The sequence below is a fragment of the Anser anser genome, assembly GCF_964211835.1.
Source record: "Anser anser genome assembly, chromosome: 24".
Lineage (NCBI taxonomy): Eukaryota > Metazoa > Chordata > Aves > Anseriformes > Anatidae > Anser > Anser anser.
In genome coordinates this window covers 44,742-63,932 of record NC_139745.1, presented here as the reverse complement: position 1 = coordinate 63,932, position 19,191 = coordinate 44,742, and positions in this window count along the sequence as shown.

Below are 19,191 nucleotides of genomic sequence, written 5' to 3'. Positions count from 1 at the left end.
CTTTTTGATGGCAGAAAGTGGCACCGTACGTGTTTTTTCGGGTCTAACTCGGGTTGAGCTTCTTGTTGCGGTTAGGGTTATGTTTAGGGTTGTTAGGAAAGAGTGAAGACGCAGAGTCCTGTTGAGTGTGGGGTTGCGTAAAGGCTCCCCCAGGGAGTTCAGGTGTACCCAAAGGCTTCCGCTGAGAGCACTTTTTGATGGCAGAAAGTGGCACCGTACGTGTTTTTTCGGGTCTAACTCGGGTTCAGCTTCTTGTTGCGGTTAGGGTTATGTTTAGGGTTGTTAGGAAAGAGTGAAGACGCAGAGTCCTGTTGAGTGTGGGGTTGCGTAAAGGCTCCCCCAGGGAGTTCAGGTGTACCCAAAGGCTTCCGCTGAGAGCACTTTTGGATGGCAGAAAGTGGCACCGTACGTGTTTTTTCGGGTCTAACTCGGGTTGAGCTTCTTGTTGCGGTTAGGGTTATGTTTAGGGTTGTTAGGAAAGAGTGAAGACGCAGAGTCCTGTTGAGTGTGGGGTTGCGTAAAGGCTCCCCCAGGGAGTTCAGGTGTACCCAAAGGCTTCCGCTGAGAGCACTTTTGGATGGCAGAAAGTGGCACCGTACGTGTTTTTTCGGGTCTAACTCGGGTTCAGCTTCTTGTTGCGGTTAGGGTTATGTTTAGGGTTGTTAGGAAAGAGTGAAGACGCAGAGTCCTGTTGAGTGTGGGGTTGCGTAAAGGCTCCCCCAGGGAGTTCAGGTGTACCCAAAGGCTTCCGCTGAGAGCACTTTTTGATGGCAGAAAGTGGCACCGTACGTGTTTTTTCGGGTCTAACTCGGGTTCAGCTTCTTGTTGCGGTTCGGGTTATGTTTAGGGTTGTTAGGAAAGAGTGAAGATGCAGAGTCCTGTTGAGTGTGGGGTTGCGTAAAGGCTCCCCCAGGGAGTTCAGGTGTACCCAAAGGCTTCCGCTGAGAGCACTTTTTGATGGCAGAAAGTGGCACCGTACGTGTTTTTTCGGGTCTAACTCAGGTTCAGCTTCTTGTTGCGGTTAGGGTTATGTTTAGGGTTGTTAGGAAAGAGTGAAGACGCAGAGTCCTGTTGAGTGTGGGGTTGCGTAGAGGCTCCCCCAGGGAGTTCAGGTGTACCCAAAGGCTTCCGCTGAGAGCACTTTTTGATGGCAGAAAGTGGCACCGTACGTGTTTTTTCGGGTCTAACTCGGGTTGAGCTTCTTGTTGCGGTTAGGGTTATGTTTAGGGTTGTTAGGAAAGAGTGAAGACGCAGAGTCCTGTTGAGTGTGGGGTTGCGTAAAGGCTCCCCCAGGGAGTTCAGGTGTACCCAAAGGCTTCCGCTGAGAGCACTTTTGGATGGCAGAAAGTGGCACCGTACGTGTTTTTTCGGGTCTAACTCGGGTTCAGCTTCTTGTTGCGGTTAGGGTTATGTTTAGGGTTGTTAGGAAAGAGTGAAGACGCAGAGTCCTGTTGAGTGTGGGGTTGCGTAAAGGCTCCCCCAGGGAGTTCAGGTGTACCCAAAGGCTTCCGCTGAGAGCACTTTTGGATGGCAGAAAGTGGCACCGTACGTGTTTTTTCGGGTCTAACTCGGGTTCAGCTTCTTGTTGCGGTTAGGGTTATGTTTAGGGTTGTTAGGAAAGAGTGAAGACGCAGAGTCCTGTTGAGTGTGGGGTTGCGTAAAGGCTCCCCCAGGGAGTTCAGGTGTACCCAAAGGCTTCCGCTGAGAGCACTTTTGGATGGCAGAAAGTGGCACCGTACGTGTTTTTTCGGGTCTAACTCGGGTTGAGCTTCTTGTTGCGGTTAGGGTTATGTTTAGGGTTGTTAGGAAAGAGTGAAGACGCAGAGTCCTGTTGAGTGTGGGGTTGCGTAAAGGCTCCTCCAGGGAGTTCAGGTGTACCCAAAGGCTTCCGCTCAGAGCACTTTTTGATGGCAGAAAGTGGCACCGTACGTGTTTTTTCGGGTCTAACTCGGGTTCAGCTTCTTGTTGCGGTTAGGGTTATGTTTAGGGTTGTTAGGAAAGAGTGAAGACGCAGAGTCCTGTTGAGTGTGGGGTTGCGTAAAGGCTCCCCCAGGGAGTTCAGGTGTACCCAAAGGCTTCCGCTGAGAGCACTTTTGGATGGCAGAAAGTGGCACCGTACGTGTTTTTTCGGGTCTAACTCGGGTTCAGCTTCTTGTTGCGGTTAGGGTTATGTTTAGGGTTGTTAGGAAAGAGTGAAGACGCAGAGTCCTGTTGAGTGTGGGGTTGCGTAAAGGCTCCCCCAGGGAGTTCAGGTGTACCCAAAGGCTTCCGCTGAGAGCACTTTTGGATGGCAGAAAGTGGCACCGTACGTGTTTTTTCGGGTCTAACTCGGGTTCAGCTTCTTGTTGCGGTTAGGGTTATGTTTAGGGTTGTTAGGAAAGAGTGAAGACGCAGAGTCCTGTTGAGTGTGGGGTTGCGTAAAGGCTCCCCCAGGGAGTTCAGGTGTACCCAAAGGCTTCCGCTGAGAGCACTTTTTGACGGCAGAAAGTGGCACTGTACGTGTTTTTTCGGGTCTAACTCGGGTTGAGCTTCTTGTTGCGGTTAGGGTTATGTTTAGGGTTGTTAGGAAAGAGTGAAGACGCAGAGTCCTGTTGAGTGTGGGGTTGCGTAAAGGCTCCCCCAGGGAGTTCAGGTGTACCCAAAGGCTTCCGCTGAGAGCACTTTTTGACGGCAGAAAGTGGCACCGTACATGTTTTTTCGGGTCTAACTCGGGTTCAGCTTCTTGTTGCGGTTAGGGTTATGTTTAGGGTTGTTAGGAAAGAGTGAAGACGCAGAGTCCTGTTGAGTGTGGGGTTGCGTAAAGGCTCCCCCAGGGAGTTCAGGTGTACCCAAAGGCTTCCGCTGAGAGCACTTTTTGATGGCAGAAAGTGGCACCGTACGTGTTTTTTCGGGTCTAACTCGGGTTCAGCTTCTTGTTGCGGTTAGGGTTATGTTTAGGGTTGTTAGGAAAGAGTGAAGACGCAGAGTCCTGTTGAGTGTGGGGTTGCGTAAAGGCTCCCCCAGGGAGTTCAGGTGTACCCAAAGGCTTCCGCTGAGAGCACTTTTAGACGGCAGAAAGTGGCACCGTACGTGTTTTTTCGGGTCTAACTCGGGTTCAGCTTCTTGTTGCGGTTAGGGTTATGTTTAGGGTTGTTAGGAAAGAGTGAAGACGCAGAGTCCTGTTGAGTGTGGGGTTGCGTAAAGGCTCCCCCAGGGAGTTCAGGTGTACCCAAAGGCTTCCGCTGAGAGCACTTTTTGATGGCAGAAAGTGGCACCGTACGTGTTTTTTCGGGTCTAACTCGGGTTCAGCTTCTTGTTGCGGTTAGGGTTATGTTTAGGCTTGTTAGGAAAGAGTGAAGACGCAGAGTCCTGTTGAGTGTGGGGTTGCGTAAAGGCTCCCCCAGGGAGTTCAGGTGTACCCAAAGGCTTCCGCTCAGAGCACTTTTTGATGGCAGAAAGTGGCACCGTACGTGTTTTTTCGGGTCTAACTCAGGTTCAGCTTCTTGTTGCGGTTAGGGTTATGTTTAGGGTTGTTAGGAAAGAGTGAAGACGCAGAGTCCTGTTGAGTGTGGGGTTGCGTAGAGGCTCCCCCAGGGAGTTCAGGTGTACCCAAAGGCTTCCGCTGAGAGCACTTTTTGATGGCAGAAAGTGGCACCGTACGTGTTTTTTCGGGTCTAACTCGGGTTCAGCTTCTTGTTGCGCTTAGGGTTATGTTTAGGGTTGTTAGGAAAGAGTGAAGACGCAGAGTCCTGTTGAGTGTGGGGTTGCGTAAAGGCTCCCCCAGGGAGTTCAGGTGTACCCAAAGGCTTCCGCTGAGAGCACTTTTGGATGGCAGAAAGTGGCACCGTACGTGTTTTTTCGGGTCTAACTCGGGTTCAGCTTCTTGTTGCGGTTAGGGTTATGTTTAGGGTTGTTAGGAAAGAGTGAAGACGCAGAGTCCTGTTGAGTGTGGGGTTGCGTAAAGGCTCCCCCAGGGAGTTCAGGTGTACCCAAAGGCTTCCGCTGAGAGCACTTTTGGATGGCAGAAAGTGGCACCGTACGTGTTTTTTCGGGTCTAACTCGGGTTCAGCTTCTTGTTGCGGTTAGGGTTATGTTTAGGGTTGTTAGGAAAGAGTGAAGACGCAGAGTCCTGTTGAGTGTGGGGTTGCGTAAAGGCTCCCCCAGGGAGTTCAGGTGTACCCAAAGGCTTCCGCTGAGAGCACTTTTTGATGGCAGAAAGTGGCACCGTACGTGTTTTTTCGGGTCTAACTCGGGTTCAGCTTCTTGTTGCGGTTAGGGTTATGTTTAGGGTTGTTAGGAAAGAGTGAAGACGCAGAGTCCTGTTGAGTGTGGGGTTGCATAAAGGCTCCCCCAGGGAGTTCAGGTGTACCCAAAGGCTTCCGCTGAGAGCACTTTTTGATGGCAGAAAGTGGCACCGTACGTGTTTTTTCGGGTCTAACTCGGGTTCAGCTTCTTGTTGCGGTTAGGGTTATGTTTAGGGTTGTTAGGAAAGAGTGAAGACGCAGAGACCTGTTGAGTGTGGGGTTGCGTAAAGGCTCCCCCAGGGAGTTCAGGTGTACCCAAAGGCTTCCGCTGAGAGCACTTTTTGACGGCAGAAAGTGGCACCGTACGTGTTTTTTCGGGTCTAACTCGGGTTGAGCTTCTTGTTGCGGTTAGGGTTATGTTTAGGGTTGTTAGGAAAGAGTGAAGACGCAGAGTCCTGTTGAGTGTGGGGTTGCGTAAAGGCTCCCCCAGGGAGTTCAGGTGTACCCAAAGGCTTCCGCTGAGAGCACTTTTGGATGGCAGAAAGTGGCACCGTACGTGTTTTTTCGGGTCTAACTCGGGTTCAGCTTCTTGTTGCGGTTAGGGTTATGTTTAGGGTTGTTAGGAAAGAGTGAAGACGCAGAGTCCTGTTGAGTGTGGGGTTGCGTAAAGGCTCCCCCAGGGAGTTCAGGTGTACCCAAAGGCTTCCGCTGAGAGCACTTTTTGATGGCAGAAAGTGGCACCGTACGTGTTTTTTCGGGTCTAACTCGGGTTCAGCTTCTTGTTGCGGTTAGGGTTATGTTTAGGGTTGTTAGGAAAGAGTGAAGACGCAGAGTCCTGTTGAGTGTGGGGTTGCGTAAAGGCTCCCCCAGGGAGTTCAGGTGTACCCAAAGGCTTCCGCTGAGAGCACTTTTTGACGGTAGAAAGTGGCACCGTACGTGTTTTTTCGGGTCTAACTCGGGTTGAGCTTCTTGTTCCGGTTAGGGTTATGTTTAGGGTTGTTAGGAAAGAGTGAAGACTCAGAGTCCTGTTGAGTGTGGGGTTGCGTAAAGGCTCCCCCAGGGAGTTCAGGTGTACCCAAAGGCTTCCGCTGAGAGCACTTTTTGACGGCAGAAAGTGGCACCGTACGTGTTTTTTCGGGTCTAACTCGGGTTCAGCTTCTTGTTGCGGTTAGGGTTATGTTTAGGGTTGTTAGGAAAGAGTGAAGACGCAGAGTCCTGTTGAGTGTGGGGTTGCATAAAGGCTCCCCCAGGGAGTTCAGGTGTACCCAAAGGCTTCCGCTGAGAGCACATTTTGATGGCAGAAAGTGGCACCGTACGTGTTTTTTCGGGTCTAACTCGGGTTCAGCTTCTTGTTGCGGTTAGGGTTATGTTTAGGGTTGTTAGGAAAGAGTGAAGACGCAGAGTCCTGTTGAGTGTGGGGTTGCGTAAAGGCTCCCCCAGGGAGTTCAGGTGTACCCAAAGGCTTCCTCTGAGAGCACTTTTTGATGGCAGAAAGTGGCACCGTACGTGTTTTTTCGGGTCTAACTCGGGTTCAGCTTCTTGTTGCGGTTAGGGTTATGTTTAGGGTTGTTAGGAAAGAGTGAAGACGCAGAGTCCTGTTGAGTGTGGGGTTGCGTAAAGGCTCCCCCAGGGAGTTCAGGTGTACCCAAAGGCTTCCGCTGAGAGCACTTTTTGATGGCAGAAAGTGGCACCGTACGTGTTTTTTCGGGTCTAACTCGGGTTCAGCTTCTTGTTGCGGTTAGGGTTATGTTTAGGGTTGTTAGGAAAGAGTGAAGACGCAGAGTCCTGTTGAGTGTGGGGTTGCGTAAAGGCTCCCCCAGGGAGTTCAGGTGTACCCAAAGGCTTCCGCTGAGAGCACTTTTTGACGGCAGAAAGTGGCACCGTACGTGTTTTTTCGGGTCTAACTCGGGTTCAGCTTCTTGTTGCGGTTAGGGTTATGTTTAGGGTTGTTAGGAAAGAGTGAAGACGCAGAGTCCTGTTGAGTGTGGGGTTGCGTAAAGGCTCCCCCAGGGAGTTCAGGTGTACCCAAAGGCTTCCGCTGAGAGCACTTTTTGATGGCAGAAAGTGGCACCGTACGTGTTTTTTCGGGTCTAACTCGGGTTCAGCTTCTTGTTGCGGTTAGGCTTATGTTTAGGGTTGTTAGGAAAGAGTGAAGACGCAGAGTCCTGTTGAGTGTGGGGTTGCGTAAAGGCTCCCCCAGGGAGTTCAGGTGTACCCAAAGGCTTCCGCTGAGAGCACTTTTTGATGGCAGAAAGTGGCACCGTACGTGTTTTTTCGGGTCTAACTCGGGTTCAGCTTCTTGTTCCGGTTAGGCTTATGTTTAGGGTTGTTAGGAAAGAGTGAAGACGCAGAGTCCTGTTGAGTGTGGGGTTGCGTAAAGGCTCCCCCAGGGAGTTCAGGTGTACCCAAAGGCTTCCGCTGAGAGCACTTTTGGATGGCAGAAAGTGGCACCGTACGTGTTTTTTCGGGTCTAACTCGGGTTCAGCTTCTTGTTGCGGTTAGGGTTATGTTTAGGGTTGTTAGGAAAGAGTGAAGACGCAGAGTCCTGTTGAGTGTGGGGTTGCGTAAAGGCTCCCCCAGGGAGTTCAGGTGTACCCAAAGGCTTCCGCTGAGAGCACTTTTGGATGGCAGAAAGTGGCACCGTACGTGTTTTTTCGGGTCTAACTCGGGTTCAGCTTCTTGTTGCGGTTAGGGTTATGTTTAGGGTTGTTAGGAAAGAGTGAAGACGCAGAGTCCTGTTGAGTGTGGGGTTGCGTAAAGGCTCCCCCAGGGAGTTCAGGTGTACCCAAAGGCTTCCGCTGAGAGCACTTTTTGATGGCAGAAAGTGGCACCGTACGTGTTTTTTCGGGTCTAACTCGGGTTCAGCTTCTTGTTGCGGTTAGGGTTATGTTTAGGGTTGTTAGGAAAGAGTGAAGACGCAGAGTCCTGTTGAGTGTGGGGTTGTGTAAAGGCTCCCCCAGGGAGTTCAGGTGTACCCAAAGGCTTCCGCTGAGAGCACTTTTGGATGGCAGAAAGTGGCACCGTACGTGTTTTTTCGGGTCTAACTCGGGTTCAGCTTCTTGTTGCGGTTAGGGTTATGTTTAGGGTTGTTAGGAAAGAGTGAAGACGCAGAGTCCTGTTGAGTGTGGGGTTGCGTAAAGGCTCCCCCAGGGAGTTCAGGTGTACCCAAAGGCTTCCGCTGAGAGCACTTTTGGATGGCAGAAAGTGGCACCGTACGTGTTTTTTCGGGTCTAACTCGGGTTCAGCTTCTTGTTGCGGTTAGGGTTATGTTTAGGGTTGTTAGGAAAGAGTGAAGACGCAGAGTCCTGTTGAGTGTGGGGTTGCGTAAAGGCTCCCCCAGGGAGTTCAGGTGTACCCAAAGGCTTCCGCTGAGAGCACTTTTGGATGGCAGAAAGTGGCACCGTACGTGTTTTTTCGGGTCTAACTCGGGTTCAGCTTCTTGTTGCGGTTAGGGTTATGTTTAGGGTTGTTAGGAAAGAGTGAAGACGCAGAGTCCTGTTGAGTGTGGGGTTGCGTAAAGGCTCCCCCAGGGAGTTCAGGTGTACCCAAAGGCTTCCGCTGAGAGCACTTTTTGATGGCAGAAAGTGGCACCGTACGTGTTTTTTCGGGTCTAACTCGGGTTCAGCTTCTTGTTGCGGTTAGGGTTATGTTTAGGGTTGTTAGGAAAGAGTGAAGACGCAGAGTCCTGTTGGGTGTGGGGTTGCGTAAAGGCTCCCCCAGGGAGTTCAGGTGTACCCAAAGGCTTCCGCTGAGAGCACTTTTTGATGGCAGAAAGTGGCACCGTACGTGTTTTTTCGGGTCTAACTCGGGTTGAGCTTCTTGTTGCGGTTAGGGTTATGTTTAGGGTTGTTAGGAAAGAGTGAAGACGCAGAGTCCTGTTGAGTGTGGGGTTGCGTAAAGGCTCCCCCAGGGAGTTCAGGTGTACCCAAAGGCTTCTGCTGAGAGCACTTTTGGATGGCAGAAAGTGGCACCGTACGTGTTTTTTCGGGTCTAACTCGGGTTCAGCTTCTTGTTGCGGTTAGGGTTATGTTTAGGGTTGTTAGGAAAGAGTGAAGACGCAGAGTCCTGTTGAGTGTGGGGTTGCGTAAAGGCTCCCCCAGGGAGTTCAGGTGTACCCAAAGGCTTCCGCTGAGAGCACTTTTGGATGGCAGAAAGTGGCACCGTACGTGTTTTTTCGGGTCTAACTCGGGTTCAGCTTCTTGTTGCGGTTAGGGTTATGTTTAGGGTTGTTAGGAAAGAGTGAAGACGCAGAGTCCTGTTGAGTGTGGGGTTGCGTAAAGGCTCCCCCAGGGAGTTCAGGTGTACCCAAAGGCTTCCGCTGAGAGCACTTTTGGATGGCAGAAAGTGGCACCGTACGTGTTTTTTCGGGTCTAACTCGGGTTCAGCTTCTTGTTGCGGTTAGGGTTATGTTTAGGGTTGTTAGGAAAGAGTGAAGACGCAGAGTCCTGTTGAGTGTGGGGTTGCGTAAAGGCTCCCCCAGGGAGTTCAGGTGTACCCAAAGGCTTCCGCTGAGAGCACTTTTGGATGGCAGAAAGTGGCACCGTACGTGTTTTTTCGGGTCTAACTCGGGTTCAGCTTCTTGTTGCGGTTAGGGTTATGTTTAGGGCTGTTAGGAAAGAGTGAAGACGCAGAGTCCTGTTGAGTGTGGGGTTGCGTAAAGGCTCCCCCAGGGAGTTCAGGTGTACCCAAAGGCTTCCGCTGAGAGCACTTTTTGACGGCAGAAAGTGGCACCGTACGTGTTTTTTCGGGTCTAACTCGGGTTCAGCTTCTTGTTGCGGTTAGGGTTATGTTTAGGGTTGTTAGGAAAGAGTGAAGACGCAGAGTCCTGTTGAGTGTGGGGTTGCGTAAAGGCTCCCCCAGGGAGTTCAGGTGTACCCAAAGGCTTCCGCTGAGAGCACTTTTGGATGGCAGAAAGTGGCACCGTACGTGTTTTTTCGGGTCTAACTCGGGTTCAGCTTCTTGTTGCGGTTAGGGTTATGTTTAGGGTTGTTAGGAAAGAGTGAAGACGCAGAGTCCTGTTGAGTGTGGGGTTGCGTAAAGGCTCCCCCAGGGAGTTCAGGTGTACCCAAAGGCTTCTGCTGAGAGCACTTTTTGATGGCAGAAAGTGGCACCGTACGTGTTTTTTCGGGTCTAACTCGGGTTCAGCTTCTTGTTGCGGTTAGGGTTATGTTTAGGGTTGTTAGGAAAGAGTGAAGACGCAGAGTCCTGTTGAGTGTGGGGTTGCGTAAAGGCTCCCCCAGGGAGTTCAGGTGTACCCAAAGGCTTCCGCTGAGAGCACTTTTGGATGGCAGAAAGTGGCACCGTACGTGTTTTTTCGGGTCTAACTCGGGTTCAGCTTCTTGTTCCGGTTAGGGTTATGTTTAGGGTTGTTAGGAAAGAGTGAAGACGCAGAGTCCTGTTGAGTGTGGGGTTGCGTAAAGGCTCCCCCAGGGAGTTCAGGTGTACCCAAAGGCTTCCGCTGAGAGCACTTTTTGATGGCAGAAAGTGGCACCGTACGTGTTTTTTCGGGTCTAACTCAGGTTCAGCTTCTTGTTGCGGTTAGGGTTATGTTTAGGGTTGTTAGGAAAGAGTGAAGACGCAGAGTCCTGTTGAGTGTGGGGTTGCGTAGAGGCTCCCCCAGGGAGTTCAGGTGTACTCAAAGGCTTCCGCTGAGAGCACTTTTTGATGGCAGAAAGTGGCACCGTACGTGTTTTTTCGGGTCTAACTCGGGTTCAGCTTCTTGTTGCGGTTAGGGTTATGTTTAGGGTTGTTAGGAAAGAGTGAAGACGCAGAGTCCTGTTGAGTGTGGGGTTGCGTAAAGGCTCCCCCAGGGAGTTCAGGTGTACCCAAAGGCTTCCGCTGAGAGCACTTTTTGATGGCAGAAAGTGGCACCGTACGTGTTTTTTCGGGTCTAACTCGGGTTCAGCTTCTTGTTGCGGTTAGGCTTATGTTTAGGGTTGTTAGGAAAGAGTGAAGACGCAGAGTCCTGTTGAGTGTGGGGTTGCGTAAAGGCTCCCCCAGGGAGTTCAGGTGTACCCAAAGGCTTCCGCTGAGAGCACTTTTTGATGGCAGAAAGTGGCACCGTACGTGTTTTTTCGGGTCTAACTCGGGTTCAGCTTCTTGTTGCGGTTAGGCTTATGTTTAGGGTTGTTAGGAAAGAGTGAAGACGCAGAGTCCTGTTGAGTGTGGGGTTGCGTAAAGGCTCCCCCAGGGAGTTCAGGTGTACCCAAAGGCTTCCGCTGAGAGCACTTTTTGATGGCAGAAAGTGGCACCGTACGTGTTTTTTCGGGTCTAACTCGGGTTCAGCTTCTTGTTCCGGTTAGGCTTATGTTTAGGGTTGTTAGGAAAGAGTGAAGACGCAGAGTCCTGTTGAGTGTGGGGTTGCGTAAAGGCTCCCCCAGGGAGTTCAGGTGTACCCAAAGGCTTCCGCTGAGAGCACTTTTTGATGGCAGAAAGTGGCACCGTACGTGTTTTTTCGGGTCTAACTTGGGTTCAGCTTCTTGTTGCGGTTAGGGTTATGTTTAGGGTTGTTAGGAAAGAGTGAAGACGCAGAGTCCTGTTGAGTGTGGGGTTGCGTAAAGGCTCCCCCAGGGAGTTCAGGTGTACCCAAAGGCTTCCGCTGAGAGCACTTTTGGATGGCAGAAAGTGGCACCGTACGTGTTTTTTCGGGTCTAACTCGGGTTCAGCTTCTTGTTGCGGTTAGGGTTATGTTTAGGGTTGTTAGGAAAGAGTGAAGACGCAGAGTCCTGTTGAGTGTGGGGTTGCGTAAAGGCTCCCCCAGGGAGTTCAGGTGTACCCAAAGGCTTCCTCTGAGAGCACTTTTGGATGGCAGAAAGTGGCACCGTACGTGTTTTTTCGGGTCTAACTCGGGTTCAGCTTCTTGTTGCGGTTAGGGTTATGTTTAGGGTTGTTAGGAAAGAGTGAAGACGCAGAGTCCTGTTGAGTGTGGGGTTGCGTAAAGGCTCCCCCAGGGAGTTCAGGTGTACCCAAAGGCTTCCGCTGAGAGCACTTTTGGATGGCAGAAAGTGGCACCGTACGTGTTTTTTCGGGTCTAACTCGGGTTCAGCTTCTTGTTGCGGTTAGGGTTATGTTTAGGGTTGTTAGGAAAGAGTGAAGACGCAGAGTCCTGTTGAGTGTGGGGTTGCGTAAAGGCTCCCCCAGGGAGTTCAGGTGTACCCAAAGGCTTCCGCTGAGAGCACTTTTTGATGGCTGAAAGTGGCACCGTACGTGTTTTTTCGGGTCTAACTCGGGTTCAGCTTCTTGTTGCGGTTAGGGTTATGTTTAGGGTTGTTAGGAAAGAGTGAAGACGCAGAGTCCTGTTGAGTGTGGGGTTGCGTAAAGGCTCCCCCAGGGAGTTCAGGTGTACCCAAAGGCTTCCGCTGAGAGCACTTTTGGATGGCAGAAAGTGGCACCGTACGTGTTTTTTCGGGTCTAACTCGGGTTCAGCTTCTTGTTGCGGTTAGGGTTATGTTTAGGGTTGTTAGGAAAGAGTGAAGACGCAGAGTCCTGTTGAGTGTGGGGTTGCGTAAAGGCTCCCCCAGGGAGTTCAGGTGTACCCAAAGGCTTCCGCTGAGAGCACTTTTGGATGGCAGAAAGTGGCACCGTACGTGTTTTTTCGGGTCTAACTCGGGTTCAGCTTCTTGTTGCGGTTAGGGTTATGTTTAGGGTTGTTAGGAAAGAGTGAAGACGCAGAGTCCTGTTGAGTGTGGGGTTGCGTAAAGGCTCCCCCAGGGAGTTCAGATGTACCCAAAGGCTTCCGCTGAGAGCACTTTTTGACGGCAGAAAGTGGCACCGTACGTGTTTTTTCGGGTCTAACTCGGGTTGAGCTTCTTGTTCCGGTTAGGGTTATGTTTAGGGTTGTTAGGAAAGAGTGAAGACGCAGAGTCCTGTTGAGTGTGGGGTTGCGTAAAGGCTCCCCCAGGGAGTTCAGGTGTACCCAAAGGCTTCCGCTGAGAGCACTTTTTGATGGCAGAAAGTGGCACCGTACGTGTTTTTTCGGGTCTAACTCGGGTTCAGCTTCTTGTTGCGGTTAGGGTTATGTTTAGGGTTGTTAGGAAAGAGTGAAGACGCAGAGTCCTGTTGAGTGTGGGGTTGCGTAAAGGCTCCCCCAGGGAGTTCAGGTGTACCCAAAGGCTTCTGCTGAGAGCACTTTTTGATGGCAGAAAGTGGCACCGTACGTGTTTTTTCGGGTCTAACTCGGGTTCAGCTTCTTGTTGCGGTTAGGGTTATGTTTAGGGTTGTTAGGAAAGAGTGAAGACGCAGAGTCCTGTTGAGTGTGGGGTTGCGTAAAGGCTCCCCCAGGGAGTTCAGGTGTACCCAAAGGCTTCCGCTGAGAGCACTTTTTGATGGCAGAAAGTGGCACCGTACGTGTTTTTTCGGGTCTAACTCGGGTTCAGCTTCTTGTTGCGGTTAGGGTTATGTTTAGGGTTGTTAGGAAAGAGTGAAGACGCAGAGTCCTGTTGAGTGTGGGGTTGCGTAAAGGCTCCCCCAGGGAGTTCAGGTGTACCCAAAGGCTTCCGCTGAGAGCACTTTTTGATGGCAGAAAGTGGCACCGTACGTGTTTTTTCGGGTCTAACTCGGGTTCAGCTTCTTGTTCCGGTTAGGCTTATGTTTAGGGTTGTTAGGAAAGAGTGAAGACGCAGAGTCCTGTTGAGTGTGGGGTTGCGTAAAGGCTCCCCCAGGGAGTTCAGGTGTACCCAAAGGCTTCCGCTGAGAGCACTTTTTGATGGCAGAAAGTGGCACCGTACGTGTTTTTTCGGGTCTAACTCGGGTTCAGCTTCTTGTTGCGGTTAGGGTTATGTTTAGGGTTGTTAGGAAAGAGTGAAGACGCAGAGTCCTGTTGAGTGTGGGGTTGCGTAAAGGCTCCCCCAGGGAGTTCAGGTGTACCCAAAGGCTTCCGCTTAGAGCACTTTTGGATGGCAGAAAGTGGCACCGTACGTGTTTTTTCGGGTCTAACTCGGGTTCAGCTTCTTGTTGCGGTTAGGGTTATGTTTAGGGTTGTTAGGAAAGAGTGAAGACGCAGAGTCCTGTTGAGTGTGGGGTTGCGTAAAGGCTCCCCCAGGGAGTTCAGGTGTACCCAAAGGCTTCCGCTGAGAGCACTTTTTGATGGCAGAAAGTGGCACCGTACGTGTTTTTTCGGGTCTAACTCGGGTTCAGCTTCTTGTTGCGGTTAGGGTTATGTTTAGGGTTGTTAGGAAAGAGTGAAGACGCAGAGTCCTGTTGAGTGTGGGGTTGCGTAAAGGCTCCCCCAGGGAGTTCAGGTGTACCCAAAGGCTTCCGCTGAGAGCACTTTTTGATGGCAGAAAGTGGCACCGTACGTGTTTTTTCGGGTCTAACTCAGGTTCAGCTTCTTGTTGCGGTTAGGGTTATGTTTAGGGTTGTTAGGAAAGAGTGAAGACGCAGAGTCCTGTTGAGTGTGGGGTTGCGTAGAGGCTCCCCAGGGAGTTCAGGTGTACCCAAAGGCTTCCGCTGAGAGCACTTTTTGATGGCAGAAAGTGGCACCGTACGTGTTTTTTCGGGTCTAACTCGGGTTCAGCTTCTTGTTGCGGTTAGGGTTATGTTTAGGGTTGTTAGGAAAGAGTGAAGACGCAGAGTCCTGTTGAGTGTGGGGTTGCGTAAAGGCTCCCCCAGGGAGTTCAGGTGTACCCAAAGGCTTCCGCTGAGAGCACTTTTGGATGGCAGAAAGTGGCACCGTACGTGTTTTTTCGGGTCTAACTCGGGTTCAGCTTCTTGTTGCGGTTAGGGTTATGTTTAGGGTTGTTAGGAAAGAGTGAAGACGCAGAGTCCTGTTGAGTGTGGGGTTGCGTAAAGGCTCCCCCAGGGAGTTCAGGTGTACCCAAAGGCTTCCGCTGAGAGCACTTTTTGATGGCAGAAAGTGGCACCGTACGTGTTTTTTCGGGTCTAACTCGGGTTCAGCTTCTTGTTGCGGTTAGGGTTATGTTTAGGGTTGTTAGGAAAGAGTGAAGACGCAGAGTCCTGTTGAGTGTGGGGTTGCATAAAGGCTCCCCCAGGGAGTTCAGGTGTACCCAAAGGCTTCCGCTCAGAGTACTTTTTGATGGCAGAAAGTGGCACCGTACGTGTTTTTTCGGGTCTAACTCGGGTTCAGCTTCTTGTTGCGGTTAGGGTTATGTTTAGGGTTGTTAGGAAAGAGTGAAGACGCAGAGTCCTGTTGAGTGTGGGGTTGCGTAAAGGCTCCCCCAGGGAGTTCAGGTGTACCCAAAGGCTTCCGCTGAGAGCACTTTTGGATGGCAGAAAGTGGCACCGTACGTGTTTTTTCGGGTCTAACTCGGGTTCAGCTTCTTGTTGCGGTTAGGGTTATGTTTAGGGTTGTTAGGAAAGAGTGAAGACGCAGAGTCCTGTTGAGTGTGGGGTTGCGTAGAGGCTCCCCAGGGAGTTCAGGTGTACCCAAAGGCTTCCGCTGAGAGCACTTTTGGATGGCAGAAAGTGGCACCGTACGTGTTTTTTCGGGTCTAACTCGGGTTCAGCTTCTTGTTGCGGTTAGGGTTATGTTTAGGGTTGTTAGGAAAGAGTGAAGACGCAGAGTCCTGTTGAGTGTGGGGTTGCGTAAAGGCTCCCCCAGGGAGTTCAGGTGTACCCAAAGGCTTCCGCTGAAAGCACTTTTTGATGGCAGAAAGTGGCACCGTACGTGTTTTTTCGGGTCTAACTCGGGTTGAGCTTCTTGTTGCGGTTAGGGTTATGTTTAGGGTTGTTAGGAAAGAGTGAAGACGCAGAGTCCTGTTGAGTGTGGGGTTGCGTAAAGGCTCCCCCAGGGAGTTCAGGTGTACCCAAAGGCTTCCGCTGAGAGCACTTTTGGATGGCAGAAAGTGGCACCGTACGTGTTTTTTCGGGTCTAACTCGGGTTCAGCTTCTTGTTGCGGTTAGGGTTATGTTTAGGGTTGTTAGGAAAGAGTGAAGACGCAGAGTCCTGTTGAGTGTGGGGTTGCGTAAAGGCTCCCCCAGGGAGTTCAGGTGTACCCAAAGGCTTCCGCTGAGAGCACTTTTTGATGGCAGAAAGTGGCACCGTACGTGTTTTTTCGGGTCTAACTCGGGTTCAGCTTCTTGTTCCGGTTAGGCTTATGTTTAGGGTTGTTAGGAAAGAGTGAAGACGCAGAGTCCTGTTGAGTGTGGGGTTGCGTAAAGGCTCCCCCAGGGAGTTCAGGTGTACCCAAAGGCTTCCACTGAAGGCACTTTTGGATGGCAGAAAGTGGCACCGTACGTGTTTTTTCGGGTCTAAGTCGGGTTCAGCTTCTTGTTCCGGTTAGGCTTATGTTTAGGGTTGTTAGGAAAGAGTGAAGACGCAGAGTCCTGTTGAGTGTGGGGTTGCGTAAAGGCTCCCCCAGGGAGTTCAGGTGTACCCAAAGGCTTCCGCTGAGAGCACTTTTGGATGGCAGAAAGTGGCACCGTACGTGTTTTTTCGGGTCTAACTCGGGTTCAGCTTCTTGTTGCGGTTAGGGTTATGTTTAGGGTTGTTAGGAAAGAGTGAAGACGCAGAGTCCTGTTGAGTGTGGGGTTGCGTAAAGGCTCCCCCAGGGAGTTCAGGTGTACCCAAAGGCTTCCGCTGAGAGCACTTTTGGATGGCAGAAAGTGGCACCGTACGTGTTTTTTCGGGTCTAACTCGGGTTCAGCTTCTTGTTGCGGTTAGGGTTATGTTTAGGGTTGTTAGGAAAGAGTGAAGACGCAGAGTCCTGTTGAGTGTGGGGTTGCGTAAAGGCTCCCCCAGGGAGTTCAGGTGTACCCAAAGGCTTCCGCTGAGAGCACTTTTTGATGGCAGAAAGTGGCACCGTACGTGTTTTTTCGGGTCTAACTCGGGTTCAGCTTCTTGTTGCGGTTAGGGTTATGTTTAGGGTTGTTAGGAAAGAGTGAAGACGCAGAGTCCTGTTGAGTGTGGGGTTGCGTAAAGGCTCCCCCAGGGAGTTCAGGTGTACCCAAAGGCTTCCGCTGAGAGCACTTTTTGATGGCAGAAAGTGGCACCGTACGTGTTTTTTCGGGTCTAACTCAGGTTCAGCTTCTTGTTGCGGTTAGGGTTATGTTTAGGGTTGTTAGGAAAGAGTGAAGACGCAGAGTCCTGTTGAGTGTGGGGTTGCGTAAAGGCTCCCCCAGGGAGTTCAGGTGTACCCAAAGGCTTCCGCTGAGAGCACTTTTTGACGGCAGAAAGTGGCACCGTACGTGTTTTTTCGGGTCTAACTCGGGTTCAGCTTCTTGTTGCGGTTAGGGTTATGTTTAGGGTTGTTAGGAAAGAGTGAAGACGCAGAGACCTGTTGAGTGTGGGGTTGCGTAAAGGCTCCCCCAGGGAGTTCAGGTGTACCCAAAGGCTTCCGCTGAGAGCACTTTTTGACGGCAGAAAGTGGCACCGTACGTGTTTTTTCGGGTCTAACTCGGGTTGAGCTTCTTGTTGCGGTTAGGGTTATGTTTAGGGTTGTTAGGAAAGAGTGAAGACGCAGAGTCCTGTTGAGTGTGGGGTTGCGTAAAGGCTCCCCCAGGGAGTTCAGGTGTACCCAAAGGCTTCCGCTGAGAGCACTTTTGGATGGCAGAAAGTGGCACCGTACGTGTTTTTTCGGGTCTAACTCGGGTTCAGCTTCTTGTTGCGGTTAGGGTTATGTTTAGGGTTGTTAGGAAAGAGTGAAGACGCAGAGTCCTGTTGAGTGTGGGGTTGCGTAAAGGCTCCCCCAGGGAGTTCAGGTGTACCCAAAGGCTTCCGCTGAGAGCACTTTTGGATGGCAGAAAGTGGCACCGTACGTGTTTTTTCGGGTCTAACTCGGGTTCAGCTTCTTGTTGCGGTTAGGGTTATGTTTAGGGTTGTTAGGAAAGAGTGAAGACGCAGAGTCCTGTTGAGTGTGGGGTTGCGTAAAGGCTCCCCCAGGGAGTTCAGGTGTACCCAAAGGCTTCCGCTGAGAGCACTTTTTGACGGTAGAAAGTGGCACCGTACGTGTTTTTTCGGGTCTAACTCGGGTTGAGCTTCTTGTTCCGGTTAGGGTTATGTTTAGGGTTGTTAGGAAAGAGTGAAGACTCAGAGTCCTGTTGAGTGTGGGGTTGCGTAAAGGCTCCCCCAGGGAGTTCAGGTGTACCCAAAGGCTTCCGCTGAGAGCACTTTTTGACGGCAGAAAGTGGCACCGTACGTGTTTTTTCGGGTCTAACTCGGGTTCAGCTTCTTGTTGCGGTTAGGGTTATGTTTAGGGTTGTTAGGAAAGAGTGAAGACGCAGAGTCCTGTTGAGTGTGGGGTTGCATAAAGGCTCCCCCAGGGAGTTCAGGTGTACCCAAAGGCTTCCGCTGAGAGCACATTTTGATGGCAGAAAGTGGCACCGTACGTGTTTTTTCGGGTCTAACTCGGGTTCAGCTTCTTGTTGCGGTTAGGGTTATGTTTAGGGTTGTTAGGAAAGAGTGAAGACGCAGAGTCCTGTTGAGTGTGGGGTTGCGTAAAGGCTCCCCCAGGGAGTTCAGGTGTACCCAAAGGCTTCCGCTGAGAGCACTTTTTGATGGCAGAAAGTGGCACCGTACGTGTTTTTTCGGGTCTAACTCGGGTTCAGCTTCTTGTTGCGGTTAGGGTTATGTTTAGGGTTGTTAGGAAAGAGTGAAGACGCAGAGTCCTGTTGAGTGTGGGGTTGCGTAAAGGCTCCCCCAGGGAGTTCAGGTGTACCCAAAGGCTTCCGCTGAGAGCACTTTTTGATGGCAGAAAGTGGCACCGTACGTGTTTTTTCGGGTCTAACTCGGGTTCAGCTTCTTGTTGCGGTTAGGGTTATGTTTAGGGTTGTTAGGAAAGAGTGAAGACGCAGAGTCCTGTTGAGTGTGGGGTTGCGTAAAGGCTCCCCCAGGGAGTTCAGGTGTACCCAAAGGCTTCCGCTGAGAGCACTTTTTGACGGCAGAAAGTGGCACCGTACGTGTTTTTTCGGGTCTAACTCGGGTTCAGCTTCTTGTTGCGGTTAGGGTTATGTTTAGGGTTGTTAGGAAAGAGTGAAGACGCAGAGTCCTGTTGAGTGTGGGGTTGCGTAAAGGCTCCCCCAGGGAGTTCAGGTGTACCCAAAGGCTTCCGCTGAGAGCACTTTTTGATGGCAGAAAGTGGCACCGTACGTGTTTTTTCGGGTCTAACTCGGGTTCAGCTTCTTGTTGCGGTTAGGCTTATGTTTAGGGTTGTTAGGAAAGAGTGAAGACGCAGAGTCCTGTTGAGTGTGGGGTTGCGTAAAGGCTCCCCCAGGGAGTTCAGGTGTACCCAAAGGCTTCCGCTGAGAGCACTTTTTGATGGCAGAAAGTGGCACCGTACGTGTTTTTTCGGGTCTAACTCGGGTTCAGCTTCTTGTTGCGGTTAGGGTTATGTTTAGGGTTGTTAGGAAAGAGTGAAGACGCAGAGTCCTGTTGAGTGTGGGGTTGCGTAAAGGCTCCCCCAGGGAGTTCAGGTGTACCCAAAGGCTTCCGCTGAGAGCACTTTTGGATGGCAGAAAGTGGCACCGTACGTGTTTTTTCGGGTCTAACTCGGGTTCAGCTTCTTGTTGCGGTTAGGGTTATGTTTAGGGTTGTTAGGAAAGAGTGAAGACGCAGAGTCCTGTTGAGTGTGGGGTTGCGTAAAGGCTCCCCCAGGGAGTTCAGGTGTACCCAAAGGCTTCCGCTGAGAGCACTTTTGGATGGCAGAAAGTGGCACCGTACGTGTTTTTTCGGGTCTAACTCGGGTTCAGCTTCTTGTTGCGGTTAGGGTTATGTTTAGGGTTGTTAGGAAAGAGTGAAGACGCAGAGTCCTGTTGAGTGTGGGGTTGCGTAAAGGCTCCCCCAGGGAGTTCAGGTGTACCCAAAGGCTTCCGCTGAGAGCACTTTTTGATGGCAGAAAGTGGCACCGTACGTGTTTTTTCGGGTCTAACTCGGGTTCAGCTTCTTGTTGCGGTTAGGGTTATGTTTAGGGTTGTTAGGAAAGAGTGAAGACGCAGAGTCCTGTTGAGTGTGGGGTTGTGTAAAGGCTCCCCCAGGGAGTTCAGGTGTACCCAAAGGCTTCCGCTGAGAGCACTT